Source organism: Mchenga conophoros, linkage group LG14 (genome assembly GCF_057382185.1).
Source record: "Mchenga conophoros isolate Kocher_MC1m ecotype Shallow Benthic linkage group LG14, M_conophoros_male_GT1.1, whole genome shotgun sequence".
Classification (NCBI taxonomy): Eukaryota; Metazoa; Chordata; class Actinopteri; order Cichliformes; family Cichlidae; genus Mchenga; species Mchenga conophoros.
Window position 1 is genome coordinate 3,846,129 of NC_140539.1, and position 6,000 is coordinate 3,852,128.

Below are 6,000 nucleotides of genomic sequence, written 5' to 3' on the forward strand. Positions count from 1 at the left end.
AAAGAACAAAGGAAATAGGCCGTAAATACACACCAGGGAATTATGGGATGTGAGCATAGTTGGGGTACAAGGCTTGGATGAATATAGTTAACAGAAGTGTCAGCTAACTACTTAGCAAAAATGCAAAGAATGCAAAACAAGACACAGGTGACAAATGTCTACCAAAATAAAACAGGAAGTGATATATAATAACTGAAAGAAAGAGATGCTGAAACAAGGCCTGTACAGAATGAATTAAAGCATGGGTGGAACACTGAATGAACAGCTTAAAGTCTACAATCATAAACTTTCTACTTTTCATGTGAAAAGAAGATATAAGCTGATGGTGACGATTCAATTCAATTCATTTTTATATAAATATTTATCTCCAAAGTACAACAATAGCCATCTTAATGCATTTTATTTTATTGTAAGTTGAAGACCCTGCAGTAATAGAGAAAAATACACTACACAACAATCAGACGAGCCTCAATGAGCAAGCACTTGGTGACAGTGGGAAGGAAAACTGTCTTTTAACAGGAAGAAACCTTCAGCAGAACCATGGTTAGGGAGGAATATCCATTTTCTGGGAGTAAGGAACAATACACAAGACATTTAAAAGCACTGTAATTTGTGAGACTCTTATACAACATGTACACTGGTAATATGCCTCTGCCCTGTTTTGTGTAGCCCTTGACAACGTATAGGTAACTTTTAAAGGTTTTCATAGAAACACCACAGGTACATTATAAGCATCAACATGGCTATGGTGCAAATTCATCTTTTCACAACATCCCTTGACATACAGTGTCACATATAACATCATGAGTTCACAGAGAGAAAGAAAAACAAGTGTAAATGCAGATGACACCTGAATAGATAAATCTGTCTAAAGCTCATGAAGCATGCGTGCTGAATGCTAACATGTGTGCAGGTAGCTTAAAAGGTAGAACTGCTAACATCACCTTAGTCATTAGTCACTCTGCTCAAAATCACAAGAGGGAAGAGTTGACTTAATGGCTAATAAAGAGTTGTCAAATATAAGACCCAGGGGACAGATTCATTTTTATAATTTCAGGACAATGAGCTAGCAGGACTTTTTCCATAATTTTTTACAAGTGTGGTACTGAGTTTCAGTTTGGTATACTTGCATTATAGGTGCAGTGTGCACTGTTGCGCCTGCTGCTGATTGTGAATTATCTTTTCTTCTTCTTCAACAATTAGTTATTGTTGTTTTTGCAATAATAACAATGTTTTTGCTGTCACTGCATTCATAGTGCTTTGTAAAAAATAAACACTAGCTGGACTTGTAAAGTGCAGTTTACTCATCATTACATTAGGATTTTCTGCAAGGTCCTCCTTAAATATATAGAGTTAGTATTAGATGCAGTACCCTCTTTGGCTCTCGGAGGAGGCGGACGCATCTTTCCCCTCTCCCTCCCTTATCTTCCCTGCTGCTGCTTCTATGTGTTTGTCTAGTCTCGTCTAACTCTAACCCTCAAAGAGTTTCCCAGTCTTGTTCTCTAAAACCTAAAGAATTATGGATTTGATCAACTGGTCCCGTAATGGAATTGACACCCTGCTAGGCTTGGGAGAGCCCGATTGTCCTGCGGAGACGTTTGCTGCCGGATACTCGATGGTCAGTTGCGTCATGTGTCTGGCGACACTCTCGATGGAGGACAATGAACAACATCTACCAATTTGGAACCATGATAACAGAGTTCGGGCTGACTGGAGCTGGCTTGGACCTGGTTTATCGAAGAACAGGAAGCGGCTACAGCCGTTCAAAATCCCATAAGGCTGGCCGACATGATAGATGATTGGCAGGGCTGAGAGTACTCAGACTGTGTTTTGAATGCAATATGGATAAGATCTTGGAGAAGCTCATGGCTCTGCAATATGGATAACCTCTTGGAGAAGAACAACAGGAATTGAGAGAACTGGTGTCCAGTGATGGACATTAGACCAACTGTAAAAATTGGATGCAGTTGTTCGCACTAAACCCAAACATTCACGATCTTCACTCATGCGGCCCCCCTGCTGCCAGCTGAAGGCCTGCCAAGGTTGAAGCTGACTGGAACAACAAATTCTTCCCATGATAACAGGATTGTTGACGGAACTCTTTGTCCCTCCTTCAAGGCCACCTGGGTCCACTGGAGACTGTTGACTGACGCTTAACCGGGCGTGGTGACACTTTCTCTCAGCTGAACATAGGATACACACACATGCACACGCACGAAACACGCACACTGATACTCCCTCACTATCACCCTCCCTACCCCGGATCCAATGCCTCCTCCCACGCTTACCTCCCATCCGATGTGGACCAACTGGAGGCGCAATCGAAGATTGCAGCAGTCCCAGATCAGCTGTACACACTGGAACACTCTCCCATGTTGCTTGTCTGTGTTTTATTGTGCTATGGTGTGTTGATATCTGTGCATTTCTGTAATATCCTTTTTGTGTTACACATTTTGATGTTTTTTTTCCTCGCTACCTAGCCTGACCTGTCTCCCCAATGTGATGTTTGTGTATTGTATGTACGGTTGGCAAGGTCTCTCATCTCGGTTGTGGGCAACTGCAACTGACAAATAAAGGCTATCTCATCATCATCATCATCATCATCATCAAAATTACAAACAGACGAGGCAGGAGGGTTTAGAAGGGGCAGAGGATGCAGTGACCAAATCATTAGGCTCCATAATATAATTGAGTTAAATCAAGCATGACACAGTAGGTACTCTGAGCACTTAAAATGCTCTTTAGACTTAAAGTTATTTCCATCATTCACAAAAATCTTAATAAAATTCTTTTTTAAAGTGTTATTAAATTCTTTTTTATAGTAATACAGATGATCACAGTAGAGGTAATTTGGGGTTCAGTATCTTGCCCAAAGCCAAGGAGATTCAGGGAGTGGTAGGCTCTCACTACCCACTCTACCTCCTGATGGTAGATGGTGAGCTGATGTGAAACCAAAATGAACTTTTATGAATAAAGTAGTTTGATGTGCTGGAATCAGGGGAGCACGTCGTATGAATGACACTGGATGTAAGCTGAATGGACTGAAGCTTACAAATTCCTGCTTCATTATTTATCACCCATGCAGATATGATGTACAGATTTATCCCTAAAGAGGGCTGGACCCCCTAATGGATAAACCCTATCCTGTCTCATTAGGAACTAAATGGCATGTCAAAATGGTATGAAAGTGAATTCCAAGGTTTGTGATATAAAAATGGCTAGATTGAAACATGTTTAATATTACTACAGGCAAAATCAGTACACAAGTGTCACGTCCAAAATCTAACACCATTATCGAATCAGCTGGCATAAAGCAAAGAATTTCTGGACTAAAAAGCATGACCTAGAGACCAAAAATATTTTTTTAAATTATTATTATTATTATTATTATTGATTTTGTTAATAATGATCATAATACTAATATTATAAAAGTTAACATAATAGTCAAAATCAGAAATCAAGGACAGATGGGCATGCAACTGTAGAGTTTGTCTGAAGCAGCTGCTGCTCACAATTTGCTGTGGCGTGAGAAGGCAGGCCAAGACGATCCAGGAAGCAGGAGTGACAGAAAGTGGGCAAGCAGGTGCACAGAAGTTAGGCAATGAATGACTTTCTGTCCTCTGCAGTGGATGACCAGCTTGACAGCAACACATAAATGTTTGTCCAAAGGTGGTAGCGTTTCCTTGTTTCAATGACATAAAGGTTGTGAGGTGGAGGTGAGACAAAACAAGAGAATTCCCTAGTAGTGATGTGTCGGTCGCGAACGAAGTGGCTCTTAGAGCCGGATCTTTGATGTGAACGATGCGAGCCGGCTCCTTATCGCGAGCCGTGTTTTTTTCTTTCTTTCTCTCACCCTCTCTCTCTCTCGCACTTTTTTCTATGGTGTTATTTTTGTGCCACTATTCTGAGTGCACGTAAAAAAGGTTTGCAGGTGCAAGTGTTGCAATTTGAGGAGAAATTCATTTTGAGCGAAGAAAAGCTGAATTTGAGTGAACAAAATTCATTGCTGCGTGCAAAAAATCTATTTTAGTGTTTGCTATTATCCACACACACACACACACACACAATAGCAGCCCCCTCACTCAGTTTTTGCAGTTGCACTTGCTCGCAATGTGTTGCTCGCACTCTCAACATTTCTGCCCGTGCGCGCTCAACTCTTTCAAATCGAGCAGATATTTGAAGTTTACACAGCACCATTCTCTCATGAAAATAATAAAGTTTACTTTGTGACCCAGACAGAGTAATGTTTCAAACTCCGCCAATCTATGTTCCTCCGCCACTGCCTCGTTTGAGTTTTGAACGAAATGGATTCTGGGATATTGCATTTCGTCATCTCGAGCTGATTGGAGACCAAAACAGCCAATCAGATATTTTTGCATCCAAGTCTGTGATTGGCTGGTTTTGTGGCACAACTATAATGGTGTAGAGAGAGAGTTGAGCATGCACGGGCAGAAATGTTGAGAGTGTGAGCAACACATTGCGCCATATTTTTCCGCTTCACTCCGCACGCGAGCCTTGTGCTTTGCGCTGGGAAGAGGGGGGAGGGGCTGTAGTTACACTCGCAGTAGCACAGGAACAGAGCGGGAGGGAGAGAGAGAGAAAGAGAGCCAGGGACAACAACATCACATTAGAAAGGTATAGTAATCATCCACAACTACTTTCAGTTGCGGATGATAAAGGATTCAGAAAGTTTATTCATGCAGGCCCATATGACAGAGAATGTGCATCTTCTTTTTGTTTTCATATTTTAATTTATATTTAATTGTGTTGTGGTTTGCAGTGTTTTGTGTTGTTTCACTTTAAATATGTATAAAAGGAAAAAGCTGAAAATTTAAATAGTTAAAAGTTGAACTGTGAATAGTTGGTTTTTGTATTATATGATTTATTCATTACATTTTATGTGGAGTGAATAAATAAAAGTATATTTACGGTGGCCCCTAGAGACAAAGCACGTACAAACTTCAAAACACGTAATAACTCAAAACACATACAAAACACAACGGAAGTGCTCCAGGATGCTAGGGGGCAGTGTTGAGCTTTTGTTACCCAGTAGCTACACAAGCCAGCAAGTACCAACGACCGGATTTGGTGTGTGGTAGTAACAGGTAAATGAACATATTTTTAAATTATTTGAATATATACTGAACAAAAATATAAACGCAACACTTTTGTTTTTGCTCCCATTCCCCATGGGATGGACGTAGAGACCTAAAATTCATTCCAGATACACAATATAACCATCCCTCCCAAACAGTGGTCACAAATCAGTCCAAATGTGTGGTAGTGGGCACATCTGCTATATTGAGATAATCCATCCCACCTCACAGGTGTGCCACATCAGGATGCTGATCTGACATCATGAGTAGCGCACAGGTGTACCTCAGACTGCCCACAACAAAAGGCCACCCTGGAATGTGCAGTTTTTTGCGCTATTGGGGGTCTGGGGACCCAGAACCGGTCAGTATCTGGTGTGACCACCATTTGCCTCATGCAGTGCAACACATCGTCACATGGAGTCTATCAGATTGTCAATTGTGGCCTGTGGAATGTTGGTCCACTCCACTTCAATGGCTGTGCGAGGTTGTTGGATATTCGTGGGAACTGGTACATGCTGTCGTACAGTGCATCCCGAACATGCTCAATGGGTGACATGTCCGGTGAGTATGCTGGCCATGCAAGAACTGGGACATTCTCAGCTGCCATCTGCCCTGAACAATGTGAACCATGATTCATCCGTGAAGCGCACACCTCTCCAACGTGCCAGACGCCATCGAATGTGAGCAATTGCCCACACAAGTCTGTTACGGCGACGAGCTGGAGTCAGGTCAAGACCCCGATGAGGACGACGGGCATGCAGTTGAGCGTCCCTGAGACGGTTTCTGACAGTTTGTGCAGAAATTGTTTGGTTGTGCAAACCAATTGTTCCAGCAGCTGTCTGGGTGGCTGGTCTCAGACGATCTTGGAGGTGAACCTGCTGGATGTGGAGGTCCTGGGCTGGTG